The sequence below is a fragment of the Pteropus vampyrus genome, unplaced genomic scaffold, assembly GCF_000151845.1.
Source record: "Pteropus vampyrus isolate Shadow unplaced genomic scaffold, Pvam_2.0 Scaffold5, whole genome shotgun sequence".
Lineage (NCBI taxonomy): Eukaryota > Metazoa > Chordata > Mammalia > Chiroptera > Pteropodidae > Pteropus > Pteropus vampyrus.
Window position 1 is genome coordinate 9173929 of NW_011888786.1, and position 21234 is coordinate 9195162.

Genomic DNA, 21234 nt, shown 5'->3' on the forward strand with positions numbered 1-21234 from the left:
TATGAGATTACTTTAAAAATAAATCGGTGTTCTAGAAATGCTTTCAAAATTAATTTTGACTAGTTTTTGAACTTAAAACTTTCTTTGAAAAACCATCATTTATCTTTAAGTAAAATTTTCTATTTAGTGCACTCTTGCAATGTTCTGTCAGTTAATCCTTCTTCAATTTGTATTTTCATTTTTTTCTGTCATCCTATTTCTTTTCTGCCTAAAAACCAATTTTCAGGTTTTAAATTATTTTATATACACACACTATGACCTTGGGCAGGTTACATAAATGCATTATAACTTAAGTTTCCACATTTGTAAAATGGAGAGGGTATCTCAGAATTCTTGTGAGGATCAAATGTGTGTATGTAAAGGGACTGCCAGACTAGGTCTGCTCTGTAAGAATTGCTTAATGGCAGTTTCCATTCTTTGCTCTGATTCAAACCACTGCCATATTTTTTCTTTACCACTTATCTTTATATTCTCATTTATGTTAAGTGTTAAAATGTGGTTGTCACCTTAGGCTATCAGTAAATAACCTTTCAACTGGATCTCCAAACATCACTTTGGCCATCAGCCAGTTTAATTTTTCTGTATCCTTTGTTTTTGTTGACTACGATGTCTTTATTCTTAATTAACAAGACAGTCACTATCTTTATCTCTTAAACATTCCATATTTTCTTTGTTACTTACTCCTTCAGCCATAAATATTGTGGTTTGCAATCTTTGTCTTTCTCTCCTTATTTTTGACTTTATACCTGTATCTTCAGATCAGATGTTTAGATCCATCTTTCTGAAACTCCTGCTGGTTCTCAGGAACACAAAACTTAGTTTTTCTAAAATAACTTGTTCTTTCCACCACCTGGACCTGTTTATATCATCTTATAAAATAGGCTTGATATCTGTTATTAGTGCTGTTGTCCATCTAGCTGCCACAGGTAAAAATGAACTTAAGTATTTTCTTCACTTCTACTCTTATATTTTCTTGTTTTTGTAGATGACTAAATCTTCCCCTTTCTTCTTCCAGGTTTTTTTGTTTCAGATATTCTGAGCTCTTCTTGCTCACTGACATTGTTTTATTCTCCAGGCCTGCTTCATCTCATGGTTGGACTCTTGTCATAGCCTCGTCGGCTTCTCCCCTCCTCTCACCAGTTGTGTCCTTCTTTAATCTGTGGCTGTTAGTGGTTTGTTAGTATACACCTGTTGATATTTGCAGATTTGTGGAGGCTACTTGGTAACTTAATTTTGTTGTAAACAGTGTCCATAAAATTTTTTAAACATCACAAGTAAGTTTTTTTTTTGTCACCATGAAAAGTCTGAATTTTAAACAGATTCTTGGACTAGGGGCCCATATCTATCAGCCCGTTCAACTTTAGCACCTGTCTCATCCCCAGTAGCTTTTACAGAACTGCTAACTCCACAGTGAAGCTCCATGAGTTTTGCCAGTTCAAAGTTGGGCTTCTTCAGCATTTTGACTTTTCTAACAAAGACTGCATGGAGAGGATAAATAGATTGGCAAGGCTTTTCTATGTTTCTCCAGTGCTATCTGGAATCAGTCTATATTGACTACTTCTTTCAAGTCATTTGTCTGCATCTCTCAGGTTATAATTTCCATCAACTTCCAGATTTCGCAGACATGTTGATGCTGAGCATAAGAGGTCTTTGAATCTGTTGTGTTTTTTAGTAAAACCAACACAGAACAGATGAAGCAAATAGTCATTTGGTAGTCTTGACATCAAAATCAGCTTCAGTCATTGTCTGCCATGTTTTGACATCCTCAGTACTTAGCTTGAATTTTCTAAATGCAACTTGACCATTCTGCAGATCAGCTAGGCTCACTTCAAAAACACGACCCTTGAACCCTTGAGACTGTCAGGTGTGATTTTGATTCCTTGAGTTCTCATGACTAGTGTTTTCCCAATATTTCTTAGTTGAACATAGCTGGTACTTTTACATCATACCAGTCTTTCTTAGAAAATCGGTCAACCACTTTCTTCTTGACTCCCTTTTTGCCGCCTTTTGTAAGGTGCTTGCTCTTGCCAGCCACCGTGGTGCCACTCAGAGCCAAAAGGCCGGTGTCCAAAGATTTTGATTTTGCTTTCTAGTTGCTCTTTCATGTGGGAGAGATTGAAAAACTGCTGCTGATAATCATCCTAAAATCCTGTTTGAATTTAAAAAAAATCATTAGCTATATACACGTTAATTGTAAAGGAAATCAGTATAAAACGAATAAGGTAGTTCCTCTATGCACCTAAGTTCCAACCTCTAGAGATAGGCACTGTTTATTTACAGTATCCTTCCAAGCTCGAAATTAATTCTCTGGCCATCCCCCAAAAGCAATATATAAATATATTGTTAATAAAGCTCATAGAGTAAATGTCAGGCACAGTATTTCTTGTGTGGTTCTGGGTGTCAGTAGGTGTGACTCCCATTGTTTCTTTATGGCTGCTTAGAGGTAGTTTACTTCTCATTCTTTACATTATTGACTTGAACACATCTGTGCACAGATTAAGATATCTAAAACCTGGATACTCAAGTGGAATCACTTTTTTTCCATCTGTTTATTGGCCATTTGTATTCTTGTGAATTGTGTATAACGATCCATTATTCTGAGGAAATATGTCTTAATGTCACTTTCTGAAAGCTCTGTGCTTTTCTCACTGATTTGAAATCCTACTTTTACTGGTATATGTTATATTTACAAAGTTTCGTGGTCCCCTGGTATTAATACAGATTCATCTAATGTGTTTTAAATGTAATCTGTTAACTGAATATGGTGTTCAATAGCCTTGAGGTCTGTTGTTGATTTAACCTTTGCCATTAGTCTGGTGAGGAAGGCAGTGTTACTCTGTTTCACAGAAGTTTAACCAAGTTCACTTGCAAGTTGATGGAAGAGTTGGAATTCAAACTCATGTCTCTGGATTCCAATTTCCTTGCCATGAATATCTTCTAGTAATTGTGTGATCTAGTATGTGATAATACTACTAGGCTTTCCTGATCTTCCCCGATCTGTCTCCCCAGTTGTGTTGTCAACCCTAGTCAGCCATTGGCACATGACTGGCTGTACTCACTAACCAGAAGGAGCCCCTTCCCTTAATCCAGGTAGAGTATAGATCTGAGGGAAGAGGATAAAGTCGAACAGGAAATTGGTTTATATGGGACTTTTTTTCAAAATCTGTTTTTTAGAACAGTTTTATTTTGGATTTTGTCTCTGCATTTCATTACACAACTTTGGAAGAAAGGTTGTAGAAAGAATACAGGCTGGTGATCATGAAACAGATTCTGTTCACCACTAATTTGCTGACAGCTCTGCTTCATCTTTTTTTCCAACGTGAAGGATACTTCTTTGATATAGGTTTTAAGTTAAATGTGATACTGTATGTGTCAGAGAGCTCAATTTTCACACAATATAAATGAAAGATAATACTATTAAGAATGGTTTAAGAGTTTTTGGTATTCTAGATACATTCATTCTATGTTACTGTAGTACTTTTAATTTTGTTACATGTAAAATTATTCTATAAATGTCATTTTAAAGTTTCTGCTGTCAAATTTTGTTGTTTTTGTAACTAAGACAGCAGCTGTGGATGTGGCTTAAAAACTGATGAGCATCTACAATGATGAGCCTTTTTGGAGCAATGAAAGGCTGCTTACAGTCGGTAGCCACAGTTGCAGTGAATTCTGTGTTTGTTGTGAATCCCTAAGGGTGAATATATTTGGAGGGGGGTGAATTAGGATAGTACAGAGTATTTCTATTCTGGTAATCTTTGGAGCAGTCATTTGTTACTGCTTTCTTTCTTATGAATTTGAAGGAATTTGGAACATTTTGCTTTACTTTTTTGATGATTCTCTAAATGTTATTCTGATATACATAAAGGTAAATTGTAATTTTAAGATATTTATGGACATGCTTTCTGTCAGAAGATATTTTTGCTCTCAGCAACTACTACTATGTGTAATAGCACTTGTGGATGATGCTTTACCTATGTATTCTGTTTAAAGCCATAAATACTGGGTTGTTTGGAACGAAATAGTTTCTGTTTGGTATGATTAGCCCATACATATAAACAGTTTTAGGCACAATGCATATATCCATTTTTATTTTGGAAGTCTATGGTTTTAATATATTATTGAACAGATCCAAGTACTTAACTGTAAATTATTAAAAGTAGTTTTACCTTGAGATATTGAAGACCACACCTGGAGATGAGCTACAAGAAATAAGGGAGCTGTGGTATTTTCTATCAAAAAATCTAGAAGATAAATTTCTCTAAAGAATTCTAGAAAATGTTTATTTCAAAACAAGAAAAGAAAAAGGGTGGAAGATTAGTAGTTGAAACATGAAGATTTCTGACCAAAAACTACCCATCACTGTGTATGTGGGATTAGGGTCAGTTATTTCTGAAAGTCTTAAAATATATATTTACAAATCTCTGAACTGTTTATTATTTAAATCATAATAGATTCACATTATTTGTAAAGGCAGTGCTTAACATACTTTCCAATCATAAATGTTGAGCATTGAAGATATTTGAAAAGTACAGGTTAAATATGATGTTCAAATTAACTTGGACAGTAACATTTGTCCTTTTGTTGTGTGGGACATGTTTTCAGGAAGGTTTTATGCACATTAAAAATAACAGTTTTTCGTGATTTAGTTATTATCCACAGTCACTTTTAGATATTAAAGCATTCCCAGCGAGTTACTTTTGGTTCATGAACAAATTTTAGCAGAGCAGATGTAGACTACCAAAGGAATAATTAGCCAAAAAAAAAATATTAAAAGGTTAGAGAGCCCTTTGTGTAACATTTAATTTCTTGGCTAGTTTATATGAATAATTAAAGTTTGAAGCAGTTAAAATTTCTTCTCTTGGGATTTCACCGTTGTCACTGATAGCTATAATCACTAGGGAAGTAGAAATATTATTTCCATCAAACAGAGGCTTTCTTAGCACAGGTCCCTAGTAGTTCATATTTATGTTGGATGATTTTCTGATCACTCCGATTTGGTATACTTTTGAAAGATCACACCTGGAAATAGAATATGATGTAGATATTAAAATGGCTTAGTGAACTTGAGAACTTCCAAAAGTCGGAATTGTAATATATAGTTCCCGTGCTCTTGAGGAAGATAGTCTGTTCTTGTGAGAAGAATCACCTCGTAGTGGATGCTAATGCCTCAGCTGTCCCTCCTCTCAAGATTCTTTAGCTACCTCTTCCACTTTCTGACTTTAATTAGCTCTGACATCAATGTGCTATTTTCTTTTCTGCTTTAGTCAGATGGCCCGCCCATCCAGTGCTTTGAGGCATTGGTGGGTGTGTGTTAGGATTAAGGATAGGTATCTTGTGTATGAGGACGATTTGCAGATACTACAGTATGGAGGATCTTATAGTTGACAAAATCACATCTTTTTTCAGCTTTAATGTGGAGATTTTACTTTCTATTCATAGGATTATCTTTCACCTTTTTAATGTCTATTTTCCTTTTCCTGTTGAAAATATAAAAATGCACACATACATTTTGGGATCCACATGTGTAGTTATGCTCCTGAAATTTCAAAAACACAACTTTGCAAGCTATATTTATTCTATAGCAAGAAATATTTTTTGAAGACATTTCTTAATGACGTATGAAAGGAACTCAGTGACATTTTGGAGATAGGTGAAAACAGATTGCCTTTTGGAAAGATAGCATGGGGCTTTATTTCTTTAATACTATAACTGAGGCAAGTTGTAAGAGTGAATAGAGCCATGGTGGATATATTTTGACTTTAGAGCTATTAAAAATTATCAAGGAAAAATTCTGTTGCTTCACACATGTTTGGGGGGACAGTGGTGCCATTTGTGGAGATGAGATGGCACTGAGGTAAATGGCATAGTAGAAGAGTCAAGTAAGTGTTAGGGGGAGTTTTTGTTTTCGATCATGTTGAGTTTGAGGTCCTGTGAGAGAGCTAGATGAAGATACCCAGTGGCCAGCCATGTATGTGTATTTCTGGAGCTCTATATCTGTGATTCCTGGAGCTCAGGAAGGTGGAGAAGTCAAGGTTAGAATTACATACTTGAAGACTGTTAGATGGTAATTAAAACCTTATGAGTGGGCAAAATCTCCGGGGGAGAGTTGGAGTTAAGCAGAGACAAACTGCTGGTGAGTATCACCATATAAGGAATGAGTAGAGGTGTAGAAACCAATAAAAGAAAACTAATAACAAAAAGGGTGCGACAAAAACCTATACAGTGTAGTGTCATGAAAATGAATAGAATATTTTCTAGGAAGGAAACTGGTCAGTTGCATCAGATTTCTACAAAGGACAAATGAGGTAAATTCAAATGTTCGCCAGATTTAATACTTCAAAGACATTGGCAAGAACAATTTCAGTGAACTGGTGGGAGCTGTAATGTGGTTTGTTATGGGTTGAGGAAGTAGAGACAACTTTCAAGAGTAATGGCTCTGAACTTGGTGGGAGTAGAGCAATAGTACTGCATTGTAAGATAGAATAGACTTGATTTGTTTAGATGCTAATTGGAAAGGAACAAATTAAAGAGGGAAGGGAATGAAACTTAAATGGAAACTCCTGTTGTTGCTTTATCTGTAACATTGTGCAGCTTCTCATGTATAAATGAAAAGGGGTTTTGTTGGAGAGGGGAACACATTCAATAATACTGTGACTACGAGGACATGCATAAGTTTGATTAACTTTTCAGAGTCTTCACATTGATTATCTTATTTTAATGAGAGAAGATATTCTGTATTGTTTTTCTTCTGGAGAGGTGATGTTGATTCTTTCAAAAATTTTGTTTGGTGTCTCCAGTAATTAACTGAGATGGTGAATTTAGTTAATTCCTGTGAAGCCAAAGAAGGTTGCCTGTACTTGGGGTCTTTATTCTTTATTCATACATTGCAAGGGCTCTGTAGCACATGCAGCAGTTTTGCTTTGTTTTTGTACTTTATCATAGTCTCTAGACTTGTGATTGCTCACCCATGTCTGTAGAAAGTTAATATGTACCTCAGTATAGGTGATAAATTATAGTGAAGTGTTGTATTTTACTAATATATACATCGAAATATGTACAGAAATTGGAAATGTTTAAAAATACTGTGATAAAAATGAGGTAAATAAAAATTCGAAGACAATTTTAAGAGAATACTAGAAACTATCTTCACAAGTATTTTTTAGTGGGAACAGTGTGTATTAAATATCACCGAGTTTTCTTAATTGTGATAAAGTAACAATATACTTCATTAGTTTTTAAATGTTGGTTAAGACTTTATGATGGCATCATTCGAAGGGCTAGTTCTAAGTTCCTTTTATTTCTATACAAATCAAGTGATTTTCTTAGCTGGAAAGCCATTGTTTAAATACCATGCTTACTGTGTTTTTAATTTTACAAAAATAACTGCTAGGTAGCATACTCCAAGAAGCTGCTTGTCTTTGCAGTTAAAGTAATCAATTTGGGAACGTTTTTGTATATGAAAAATGAGTAACTCATCAGGTTTCATAACCCTTTTAAATGCTTGCCACGAGGTTAAGGGCCAAACGTCTGTATGGTACAAGAGATTTTTGTGGGTTACTCCCTATCTTTTGAAGATATATTGTTTTATAAAACTAACCATATCCATGACATCTGGTAGTATACTTTGTGCCATTCTGTGGTCACTTTCCTTGTTAATGAAAGGTAAAATGAATGAGTTTCTTGTGTGATGGATCTCAGTAATACATTTTTTACAGAGATCTTGTTTTTATTTTGGTTAAAGCGGATAATATTGTCACAGGTTTTCCATCAGATACTTTTATTAAAGAAGTCAAAGGAGCTTCCTCTTAAAGATAACCTTATATTTTGCTTCTAGCAGAGTGCCTGTCATATAGAAGGCACTCAGTAAATGTTAAGCTGTAGAATGAATTTACAGCTGACAATGTTTTCCTGTAGATATTTTCTTAAGATATTTGTATTTCATTAACAAACCAGCAAGTACTATCAACTGAGGTGTATTATACTACTCACCAGTATTATCGCAAATTTCCCCACACTGTTTAATTTTTCCTAATAGTAGTTCTTCCACCCACGCCATTTTCTTCGACACTGTTTTCTGTACATATTTATACAGAAATTTACTGATAGAAAAATGCATTTTGGTTATGTCCCTGTTATTCCCCAAGTCATATTTCAATTCTTTCTACCATGACTGGAAGAACAAATCTTTCCTCAAGGTATGTGGCTTCTTATCTTAAAATATTTTATAAGAAACTACTAAAGAGGCATGTAAACATATATAGTTAAATTCAGTGAAATTTTATGAAGTACTGAATTGAAAATCATGACTTTAAACTTCTCCAGAGGGAAGAAACTCAAAACCTATAGTGATGAGAAATGTGTTTTAGGTACTTAATTTTTTAAGCGTCTTACTAATGCGATTGCTTTATACTGTCGTTTGCTGATCTTAAGAGCAAAGTTTATATGGAGGGTGAGGTTACTGTTGCTAGTAGATGTAAATCTATATTTTAAAAGGTTATCTTGGTTTTGTCTTTTTGACTATCTTGTTAGGTCCATTTCTGATTAGTTAATCATTTTTACTTGGTGAAGAGGGAATACTAGAGGAAGAGGTACCCTTCTGCCATTTATTTAGTGAGCTTGAATTGTTAGCATGTTCTCCAACACCTGTTTGGTTGCAAAAATCATCTTAAGACCTTCAGCTGTTTTCTGAGGGCTCAAGTCACTAAACTAGGTAATTTGCGGTATGCTGAAACAAATCAGTCAATGAGAGCACCATTGACAACCCTTATACACTGTGGAACACCTGCTCTGCAGGTTGGGATCATCTGACATAGGTGGACTGAGCCTTAATGATGTATTCTAAGATAAGCGAGCACCAGCTATGTTTCAGGCTTTAGGATATGCAAGTGGACAAAACAGACACAAAATTTCTCCAAATAATAGAGATTACATTTTATTGAGAGAGACAAATAAGTAAAATATCTGTTGAGATAAGGGCTTTGGAAGAAAAAGAAAGTTGGGATTAGGATAGGGAGTGTCAGGAAGAGGTTGCAGCAAGATAAAGTATTCATGGAAGATCTCACTGAGATGCTGACATATGAGCAAAGCACTTTAAGGATAAGGTGAGAATATGAGGCATGTATGTATGTGGGGGAAGAGCATTCCAGCAAGAAGGAACAGCCATGTAAAGACCCTGAAGCAGAATGTGCCTAGAGTTGATATGGCTTATGAAGTAAAGATAGGAGTCAGGATGTCTCCATGGGTTTTGGCCTGAACAGTGTAATTACAGGGTTGCTATCATTTGATATGGGAAAAACTGGTTTTGGGTGTGGGGTTGGGAGATGAAGATGTATGCGGAGCAGTAATTTGTTTGTATTGCTTCTGGATTTTTCATGGTCACAGATTTAAAAATGTCAGGCAGTCCATCTCTTGGTTAGAAACATGATTTTGGACATACTCTAAGTTGATGATACTTAGGGAAGGTGAACTAATTTATTTCCCTAGGCCAAACATAATTATAAAGGAAGAGAACTTTTCCTGGAGTAAACAAAAGTATTTTATATATTAATTTTGGATTACCTTAATAATTATTTGAAAAATTTTTGCTTTATTTTAAAACGCATAACTGCTCCCAGCCCTGTTGATTTAAACAATAAATGTGACAATACTACGCAGATTAATATGTAATCTTTGACGCATGAAGAACGTAAGTACTGAGACTGTTTAGAAGCAAACGGGAATTGAGAGGAATGAAGTTCCAGTATTTAGATTAATGGGAAGAAGGCAAAAAATGTTTGACCACTGTGATGTTGTGATTTATAAGAAGTATATATTTGAACATTCAGGTGACCAAAATATATTTCTCTCATACGTATTTGGTCTTTGTCCACAGTTCCTGGCTCACAGCTCCTAGAACACTTGGAATTTCCTAAGTCACAAGAGCAATAAAGATGTCTTTTGTTATGTTAATGAGGTGACTTTTGGAAAGTGCCTGAGGGTGAGGGCTGGTTGCCAGTGGAGCTAGCCATGTGATTAGAAGGTTGGAACTTTAAGTCCCACCCCCTAACCTCCAGGGACCTGAGAGTAGGGCTGTATTTTGGATCAATCACCAGTGACCAGTGATTTAATCAATTATGAATAATGAAGCCTTCATAAAAACCCAAATGACAGAGTTCAGAGAGCTTCCCGGTTGGTGAACACGAGGACGTGATAGGAGAGTGGTGGGAGGGTGTGGAAGCTCTGTGTTCTTTCCACATACTTTGCATCTCTTCCATTTGGCTGTTCCTGAGTTATATCCTTTTATACTAAACCAGTAATCTAGTAAGCAAATTTTTACGTGAGTTCTGTGAGCCGCTCTATCAAATTAATTGAACCCAGGGAGAATGTCATGGGAACCTCTGATCTTTAGCTGGTCAGTCAAAAGCCCAGGTAATAAATAACCTGGGCTTGTGACTCACATCTGAAGGTGGTGGGCAGTCTTGCAGGACTGAACCCTTAATCTGTAGGATCTGACTATCTTTGGATAGTGTCAGAATTTAGTTGAATTGTAGGATACTCTACTACTGTACAGAGAATTGCTTCTTTGTGTGGGAGACCCCCTTCCCACATTGGACTTGGTACCAGAACACATTTGACCACATATTTAGGTCTCCAGGCATCACTTGAGAGAATTTTTCTGATAATCTTTTATGTTATGAACAGTTAATTCAGGGCAAATATATCAATATCTGCTTATATGGCCTGTTTTCTATACAAACTATGTTTATCTTTCTATAGGAGCTTTCTGTTTTGATAGTGTTTGTATATTTGGAAATATGTGCATGCTAGATAGGCCCCATTGCCTTGGTTTACACAATAGATTACTCAGGAGGGTCACTCTCTATAGTATATCATCTTTTCTAGTTGTTATATTAAGGGATGTGCTGTGTGTGTGTGTGTGTGTGTGTGTGTGTTCGTGTGTTCTCTCCTGTCTACTTTGCCTGGGGTCACAATGCGTTGACATTGATCTTTAAGTATCAACAAAAAAATCATGTGAACTGTTTTAAATTCAAAGTAGCATTAATCTCTACTTGTAAATTTTTGTCCTAATGGTAGCAGTTTTAACAAATTATTTTCTATGTAGAGTTGGAGTTTACCTCATATCTTTAAAAAACAAAAACAAAATGAAATAAACTATCGTGGCATTTTAGTAAGTCCATATGTACTGAAGGTTCATAGAGATTGTTTTGTCTAATGCATACAAGATTCTCTGCCATAGCGCCATATATATCTTGATAAACCTTGAGTTCTGCAAAACTGCAGTGAAAGTAATAAAGCTTATGGGGAAAAAAGTGTCGAGACAGACTACTAAAAATCCATGGAACTTTGATCTGAATACTAACTAAAAACAACAGCAATTCTAGTAAACAAAAGACTAGCATTTGTATCTTGTATTATAATCAGTCTTTGGAGTCTTAAACCCTGTGCTCCAGGATCCTCTTCCTAGTTGTAGATCCTGGAAGGGCTTTGACTGCTTCTAAGAAACTATTTTCATTAAAATTAAAAATCTGATTCAGTGTGTAGTCTTTTTCATAATTCAGTTTTTAATTCAGGGGGAATTTTTTTGCAGCTTCATCTGCACAGGCAGCTTTGTCAAATAGATTAACCCAGCTGAAGAAGTAATAATTCCTGAAGCCACTAAATTCAGTCACTCCTTAAAAAAAAAAAAAAGTTCTTTTGTAGATTTTTCAGGGGTTTCCCCCCTTAAAAAATTCATCTGTTGCTCAGTTTTATCCTTGTGAAAAAATTTGTTCCCAATTGACTTAAAACAAAATGCTAGAAAGAACCGTGTATGAGGCAACATGACCTATTTTTACACCAGCATCATTTCATTTCTAGTTGCCTAAGAAGTAATTCACAGCAAAGAAACATAACATTGTAGCAGAATAGACATTATTTTTGTTTTATTTTGATTTGATAAGTAAGACCAGTGGCAGGTGAGTATTAGTTTTGGAATCAGAAAGACTAGGCTTTGAATTCTGGCTCTGCCACTTAAGTGTCACTTTCTGCAAGTTATTTGAATTTTTTAAGTGTTAGTTTCTGTATCTGCAAAGTGGAATGTTAATTACCATACCTACTCATAAAATTGGTAGTAAATAAATGAGATAATACTAGCCAATCTTTTTTACACATTGAGTTTACTAGTAAATGTTAGTTCTTATTTGCAGTTGTCATTTATAATCCACAGTATTCTTCAGAGCATGACATAACATATACCACTGACAAGGAACATTTTCTAGCAAGTTTAACATTTACTTAATATAAAATATTTACAAGAAGGCAAGATTTTGTTAACATCAAATATAGGTCACAAGGATTATATATTATATATACAAAATGTGGTAAACGAGATTTATATTTTCAGTTTTTGGCAAAGATTTACACAAGAAACTGATCAAATTATCAGAAGCTGTAATTGTGTTTAGCCTCTTGTGTTGTAAAGGAGATATAAAGAGGTTTTTTCCCTTAAGTTATGATAGAGATGCACTTCTTTCTATTTAAGTGCCATTAAAAGTTTTATATTTTTCTACTTTTGCCTGTGACATGTAGTGGTTTTTGAGATTTATATTCTCTTCCAACTCAAAGCTTTCATTTAACAAAATAAGTTGAAATAGAACTCCATTTAAAACTTGTTATTGATCCTTCTTATTTGATTGGATACTACCTGTTGACATTTTTATTGGGAAGTTAAACACATACTGTCTGTGAACTGTCTAGTATCATGCACTGAACTGTTTTTAGTAATGCTATTCAGGAGTCATTTCTTGAAAACCTGTTACAGCCAAGAACTTTGAACACATTAAGTTGTATAAAAGATAAGTAAAACAGGTTGCTCTTTAGTAGTTTGTTTCTTAGTGGGGAATCTAGCTATTTTCATAACTATAATATAAGGAAGAACACAAAAGCTCCTATAATAGAGACCTTTCTCAAGGAATGTGAGGTAAGGAAGAAGGAATGATGACTTCAGACGGGGTTTCAGTGAAGTCCCTGTGAAAGATTTCTTCTTCCTCTTCTTATTTTTACACTTTTAAATTATGCTAGAGGAAGATGAGTTCTGGAAATCTGGAGGCAGGGCATTTTATCAGGAACACCTGGGTGGTACTCACTCCGTCCTCTGCCCTTCCCAGTCAGGATGTGGTTCTTGTTGGAGACAGATGAGTTTATTCAAAAACCAACAGTACCTAGTGTTTGTAAACATTCCTTTAAATGGAAGAAAACAGAAGGTGAGTGGAAAGGTAATCCTGAGTAGTGTCCGAGTAAGAATGCGGCTTTTTCAGTTCTGCTAGAGCTGGACCTCAGGAAGGTGGTACTGGCAGCTCTATAGGGAGCTTGAGCCAAGGTAAATCTGCCAAGATAGGCTGCGTGTGCTTCTGCTCTGTGTAGCTACCGCCATTCAGTTAAGTTCTATATCATCGGCTAAACAGAATAGGAAGTAGATCAGGCCAAATAGGTCAGGAGTGAGACAGTCTTGTTTATCCGTAGGCGTTTCCTGCATATTTGTAACATATTTGAAATGTTATACAATTAATACAGGAGTATATTTCTGTATCATTAGTTTAGAAATCCCCAGTTCTACTCCCTTCCTCAGAGGTAACCACTGTTAAAAATTTAAGACACATTCTTCCAGACAATTTTCTGTGTATTTAAATACATATAAAAGTACATAAATGTAATTTAAGTTTTCTTCAGGGTAGATTGAATTTGCATATTATGTATTATGTTCACTTTTAAAATTTAGGATACATTTAGGATTACTTTTCTGTTTTTTATATCTGTGTAGTATATCCATAATATGGTTATTACAGAACTTATTTAGCTAATTCTCATTTGGCGTACAACTAGATATAGTTCTCTTTTAGGAACAACACTGTAGTAATATCTTTGGGTACCACATATCCATGAGTATTTTTGTAGGGCATATACTTAGAAGTGGAATTGCCGGTTGCAAGAAAATGTACATTTATAGTTTTGATAGATGTTGCCAAATGTTCTTCAAAAGCTTATATCCATATATAGCAGTATGAGAGTTGATGAACAGATTTCAGTAGGAAAAACATGAAGACAGGAGAGCCTAGTTGATATGGTGAGGAAAGGGAGTAAAGAATTTGGTGTGTAGAAAGCAAGAGTGGCTTGTGCAGGCTGGGTACCGAAAGATAGGTTGGATCCGATAACAAAGTATTTTTTATTGTGTTTCTTGGAACTTTAAACTTGTACAGACAGTGGAGGTGTTTTGAAAGGTTTTCTACTTGAGCTTTATTTTCAAGAGCAATGACTTTAAAGGCTAGGTTTTTGAGGATGAGAAATTGGCCGAGGCTGTTACAATGATCACGTGGTATTACAAAGGCCAAGGCATTAGAAGTGAAAGAAAGAATCAGATCTAAGTAGTGATGCAGAGTTAAAATCTGTGAGACTTTTGGTGGCTTAGGATGAGAAGAGAAAAAGTTGAATGTTGTGGCTATTAGAATGGTTAGGTGGCACCTTTCACAAAGATAAAAATGGAATTAGCAATAGGTTTGGGGTAAAACAAGCGAAAATTTCTTAAAGTATAAGGAGAAATATAATTTACTATCCATATGCTGATGTGTTTAGATTTTTGGGGTCACATAAAATTTACCATTTTAACCATTTTTAACTGTATAGTTCAGTGATATTAAGTACTTTCATATGGTTTTACAACTGTCACCACCACCCATTGCCAGAACTTCTTCCATCTTCCTAAACTGAAACTGAACCCAGTAAACTATAACTCTCCATTCCACCTTACTCTGAACCCGTGGTAACCATCATATTCTACTTTCTCCGAATTTGACTGCTCTAGGTACCGCACATAAGTGGAGTCATACGATATTTGCCCTTTTGTGACTGTCTTCAAGCGTCATTCATGTTAATAGCATGTTTCAGAATTTCCCTTTTAAGGCAGAATAGTATTTATTGAATGCATTTATCACATTTTTTTAAATGTATCCATCTGCTGATGGACACTTGGGTTGCTTTTGTTTGGGGTTTTTTGTGGGGGGAGTGGAGGAGGTTCTTGTTTTACCTTTTTTTTTAGTTATTAGAGATTGAATACAATAAAGTTTGCAAAACAGTACAAAACACTGCACTCTTGTATAGATTCACTGTTAGAAAATAGTGTTTGTTGCCACAAGGATGATTACAGAAGATCTTACTTTGTACAAGTGAAATATATGATTGTTTTTGGGAAAATGACCTAAAATGCTTATTCTATTACTGGTAGGATTAGCAAAGTATTATTGTAGTATTACCATAATGGTCAAAGATATGGTATAAAGTTAACTGGCTTTTAGAAGACCTGGAGTTTCTAATATAATCATTGGATTATTGTGAGGGTTAAGTAATACATACAAAATTACGTACACTTTGAAGTGCCCCAAACAGAGGAGTTGTAATTCATGTTCTGGTCTGATTGAAGAATTGTTTTGAAAGAATTTGAATGTCAGCTAGATGAAATAAAACAGCCGCTGTATCTGATAAATAAGTGATATGGGTATCATAAAGTAGGGATGATTGAGCTGCCAACAAGTAGGTGTTACCTGTTAATTGTGAAACTGTCTCCAAAATCTTGATTACTTTGTGGCAGTAATTTTATAATTTAAGTTAAAATGAGAACAGTGAGGTCAGAACAAGTGTATCAGGGCAGTTTTTTTCTTTTTATTCATTACTACCTAGAAAATACATATTCACTTTCCAAGTTCTCTGCAGTTCATTTCTATTTAGCAGAGTTGTAATTGTAGGCCCACAGCCCGAAATTGTGACTTCTGTTAATACATTTCGACACAATTCCATCTCAAGAAAATGTGTTATGTTTTGGAACTCATTGACATACAATTTTTCTTGATGTTCCTTTTCTGTTAAAACATACACTCACACAAATTGCTGCATACCAAACTTTCATAACAGTTGGCATTGGAAAATTGGAAAGCATAAAGAGAATACACAATATAGATGAAGAATGGTAATGGAAAATTAAACAGATCAAAAGAAGTCCCTGGAGACTTCAACTAGGTTTTTCTAGGATGGCTAATGTTAAAGGATAGCTCTTTAGCTTAATTAATTTCTTTCAACCTCATTGTAAAAGATAAGCTAATAGAAAGTAGTTGGTATTTAAATGAGATGCTTAGCATGTGGAAAGCACATCATAAATGTCTGCTAAATTTATTATTTCTCATCTATGAGTTTGAGACTGAGAGGCATTTTGGTGACTGGAGAGAACGAGATAATAGGTTACTCTTCTTAGCTGAAATTGCCTTTATTGTTTTACCTCTGCAGCATTTAAAAATGGACTATATCCCCTAACTTAGTCTCTGTAATTAGAAATTTTCTTTATATTCTTACCACATTATCTTTTATTTAACACTGACAAGTGAATATGGCAGAGGATGCATAATTAAAATACTAAGATTATTTGATTAATACATATTTTTCCTCATTAGCTCTTTAAAAAAATCTAACTATAAGCAAGAAATAGACTAAATGTCATATCTCCCTACCCTTTGCAGAAAGTTCTGATAAACTGTAACAAATTCTATTAGCTTAAGCATATCTACTTTATTATGTACAAACTGAACTACTGAAACCCCTCTTTTTTAAGTCTCCTGAAGTCTTCCCCATCTCAATAAGTGACTCCATGCTTTCGGTTGCTTAAGTTACCTTGGAATCACTATTGCTCTCTTCCTTTTTTTTCCTTCAGCTCCACAATTCAGTGAGTTAGCAGATGTCATTAGTTTTGTCTTTAAAATATGCCCGTAGTTTCATCACCTGTGACACTTCCATTGCTTCCGCCCTGGTGTAAGACACACTGTCATCTTTAACCTAGTTAACCTAGTTAGTCACAATAGCTTCCTGACCTCTACTGCTTCTTCTCATGCCTGCCTTCTTTCTCCGCTCCTCAGCCGGATTCATGCTGATCTTTGTCTGCTTAGATCTTGATTCTCCTCGACTCAGAATTTGGAGTATAAAGCTCAAGACCTTCATCATGATCTGTGATGTCCCTGAGAACATGCATGTGCACATCCTCACCTCTACTCACAACTCAGCCTCTTCATCTCCTAATACCTTCTCCTGTGATTTCTGTGTTCTAGCCACACTGGTCTCTTTGCTGAAATACTCCTGCTTCAGGGCTCTTGGATCTGCTGTTAATTTCTCTTGTGTGGAACCCTCCTTTCTCCTTCAGTTCTTTGCTCAAATATTACTCAGTAAGGGCTTATTTATTGCACCTCATTCAGCCTTTCCTATCCTTCTTTCTTTCTCCATAGAATTTACCACCATCTGACATTCTAGTTACAATGTAGATTATGCTGGATTTTGGTCTAATTTATACACTGAGGTATCTACTTTAAAAAAGGGCTGACACATTATAGATGTTCAAATATTTGTTGAACTATGAATTTCTTAAGAGAGAGGAGAGACTGAAGGCATGAATTAGAGCCACAGATTTGATCATCACATCACCCATATAATTAGAATTAATATAAGTGTGAAAAAAATTCTAACTTAAAGCATAAGTATTTTTTGATCATTAAATTAAAACATTCCTAGGAAAATGTTTTATTTTTATTTTAGAGTTGTGGCATTAGCAGTCACTGATTACCAGATATTGCCATCAAAGTCAGTGTTTATGCCTGTTCTGGTGAGCAGTGTCTTAGGTGTTTTCACATTTAAGCATTACTGCAATTTTGTGCTGGTATTATCTGCAGAGAAGTTGTGACTAGTCAGTACATATCAAGTAAATTTCTAACCTGTGACTCCTGACTCCAAGTTCAGAACTTGAACAGAACGTTGTTTATCACTTAGGACCACAATCTTTTAAGCCACCCAGGTTTAAATTTTATTTTAAACAAAAAGAGACCTAAACAACTAAGCTGAAGGAGAACGAAAATGATAGGGAGAAACTCAATTTACCTATAAACATTTTTATGAAAGTAGAGGAAAATTTGATTCAGGCTCTATATCTTTAGCATTTCTTACTTGGTTTCCTCTCAAATCCTAGAAAGGAAAGAAGCTTCTGTTGATTTGTTTGTTTTCAGTAAATACATAATAGTGTTGATGAGCTGATTTACTTGATTTCTACTTTTCCTTCCCTAACATCCTTTTCTCAGCATTTTTGAACTACTGTTCTTCCATCTCCTTCTCCGCTATCCCCACCCTCCTATCTTTGGCCTCACAGCAGGTACACTAATCCATTTGGAAGAGGATAGCTGTGTATGTGTATGTATGCATGCATGTGTGTATTTATGTTTAAATTATACTTGTCCATACTCTGCTGTCTAGAATTCCAGCAAAAAAAAAATGCAGGCATATTCCAGTTGAACCCTAGGTTTTTGCAACTTTGAGTAGTGGTCTCATCAGGCACTTTGATAGAAGTTTTTATCAGTGTTACAATATACATTTTAAGAAAAGAGCTTTCCCAGTTGTAAAGTAAAATTAGTTAAATATTTCATCTTTCAGAATTGCTAGATCACAAGTGTCTTTCAGGTGCTCAGCCTCACTGATCTTGACTGAGTTCAGTCTCAGCTATAGCTGCTTGACGTTCCCTTGCCCCACTGTTTAATTGCAGAGAAATTGCAGTTTTATTATTAAGATGGGAATCAAAGTAGTTTATGATTCTTAGAAAAATTCTTTGAAAATTACTCAAAACCAGGTTCAGCTTTAGATTTGAAAAATATATTAGTATTGGCAAAAACTCGTTTAGTATTGAAATTCCTAGAGTATATGATTTTCATACTTTTGATATAGCAACAGTTAATTTTCTGTCATTATATAACAAGACTTTCCAAGTAGTTAGTTGACAAAACTTGTTTAAAATTTGTGTCTGTAGAACTCATCCCCTAAATTATAGTATCTAATTCAAAGACTGCTTCGTCAATTTCAGTATTTTTCTTTGTAAAAATTAAGTATATTTAATAAGCCTCTGAGAATTTATGTAAAAACAACTTGGCTCAGTATGTAGTATGTAATACATTGTAGATACTGGAAATATATTATGGATTTTTGGTTTTTACTCTTAGTCTCACCTATTTAATTTTTTCTCCTCTATCCTTTTTATATTATATTTTATTATATTATCCTTTTAAATATTATCTGTTTTCCCTACCACTGCTCCTGCAATTCGGGGGTGTGAGAGGATGAGGCGAAACAGCATGTACAAAGGTCCAGAGATCTGAAACACCGTGGTGTATTCTGAGAAATGTACAAAAATCTAGTATGGCTGGAACATACCTTGTATCTGTATGGGTAGGAGGAGACCAGAAGCTGGATCAGGAAAGACCCTGTGAGAATGTAACTGTCCAGGTCAGCCAAACCCAGCAACTTACATTCTTCATTCCTCCTCCTTAATTTTGTGCTTTTCCCTTGTCAGAACTTAATTTCTTTAGGAGCAAATTTGCCTAGGTATATTTTAAAAGCTGGAAGTTTTCCATATCACTTTTTTATTGTCTATTTTGAACAATAATGCTCTAGTAAAATGAGTTATACAGAAGAGTTATGCAGTTAGTCATGAAAATATTTTTTAAATGACCATTTAAGTTTCTTACTGTGACAGATTTGAACCCTCGAATGTAATTCTGCAATATTTTGTTTCAGAAATTTAAAAATGGTTTTGTTGATTCACCTAACATTAGTTGTCATACATTGGCATAGTAGTTCTGTTCATCAGCTTCTTCAGTTAGTTTTGGAATGCAATGTAAGTGTACGGTTTTCATAAGTTGCTTAGGAGTTTCTTGTCCTTAATTTGGGGATTTTTTCAGGGCTTTTGGTTATTTTTAGTTTAATCATATTTGAAGCATTGTAGAGAGCTGTCCATCTGCTTTTTTGTCTTTTTTATTACTGATAACTTGACCAAATGGCCTCACCTCCCTTAGCTAATGAACGATTTCTCTTCCCATGAGGCTGAGACTTGTAGCAGTCTATGGGACAGGGCCAATTTGGGAAATTTGGCAGATATCCTCTTAAGGAAAATACTTTTTCATGCTCATTTTTCTTTTCTCAACTAAAATTTATATTGATAAATACAGTACTATGCTTTTCAAGTTAACTGAAAGATCTGCAAGTGCTTACTTATAAAAATATGATATTTCATTTTTAGGAATCAAATGAAGTTTCTGATTTGCATAATATGTAGAATTCTGATCCTTCTTAGTGGCTTTAGCAAATGTTCATATAGTCTCCTGCTAAACCATGGCTAAAAATATGTTTATATACATTGACTGAGTTTTGTGTGAGAAGCGTTTATAAAGTTAGATTATTGCTAAATTAGCCAGGTTGAAAAATAAACTCGTGTTGGACTTTTTTTTCTGATTGCTTCTGGAAGATAGGTTGGCATAGCAACCTGAGTGGGGTTTTAGAGTTGGAAATGTGAAACTGACGACGATCTGTCCCACCACTTTCAGTCTCTGGTGCGTGATGTTTTGAGTAGGTTACTTAAATCTCTCCGAATGAGCCCCAGTCTCCTTACCTGTGAAGAGGAGGCAGCTAGTCAGTCTTATGAGTGATACATCAGGATCAAATAAAATATCAAGTGCTTAGTATGGTACTTGGCATGTTGTCAACAAATGTTAGTTTAGTCTCATTACCACTCCCTCCCGCCACCAGTCCTGTACAGCGATATTGTAGTAGAAGAGTGCTGAAATTACAGCTAGAAGATCTAGATTTAAGTCCTAGTTCTTTTATTGCATGTTTCCTTGGGTCAGTCACTTGACCACGGAACCTCAGTTTTCTCCTATAAACTGGGGTTCTGAAAATTAAATGAGATAATGAGTAAATGTGTCAGACCTAGGCCTTTATTCTTTATTATCTAACGTATTTACATCCTGCCTTATTTCCCAGTGGTTAACATTATTCTTTGTGTGCAGGAGAGGAGCTGTACTTCAGGAACATTAACTGATAGTTGTGTGGCGGATGCATTTATCTGGAGGCACAGAGTCATAGGAAACAATGTAGATGGCCTTCCAGGAAGTTGTATACATAAACAGAGCCATTAAGTAGTTTAAAGCTCTAGTGGGAACAGTCAAGGGGTTGCACTAATGTGGTAAAATGATCAGTTTAAAAAAGATGGTTGTGGCTGTCATAATTTTACTGGACTATGGCCCTTGTTTCCGTTTTTTCATTAGTTTCTTCCCACCTAATCTGGTAGAGTTCTTTCTTATATGCAATTCTGCCACCATTATCAGCTCTCTGAAGAGTGACCTACAATTTGTA

At 35.1% G+C, this 21234-nt stretch overlaps 1 protein-coding gene and 1 pseudogene across 8 annotated transcripts in view; one reads left to right on the forward strand and one right to left on the reverse strand.

Moving 5' to 3' along the window:
* RBPJ (recombination signal binding protein for immunoglobulin kappa J region) overlaps window positions 1-21234 on the forward strand; it is a 96456-nt gene that overhangs the window by 10829 nt on the left and 64393 nt on the right. The window lies entirely within an intron of this gene.
* LOC111743505 lies at window positions 155-17013 on the reverse strand (annotated as a pseudogene).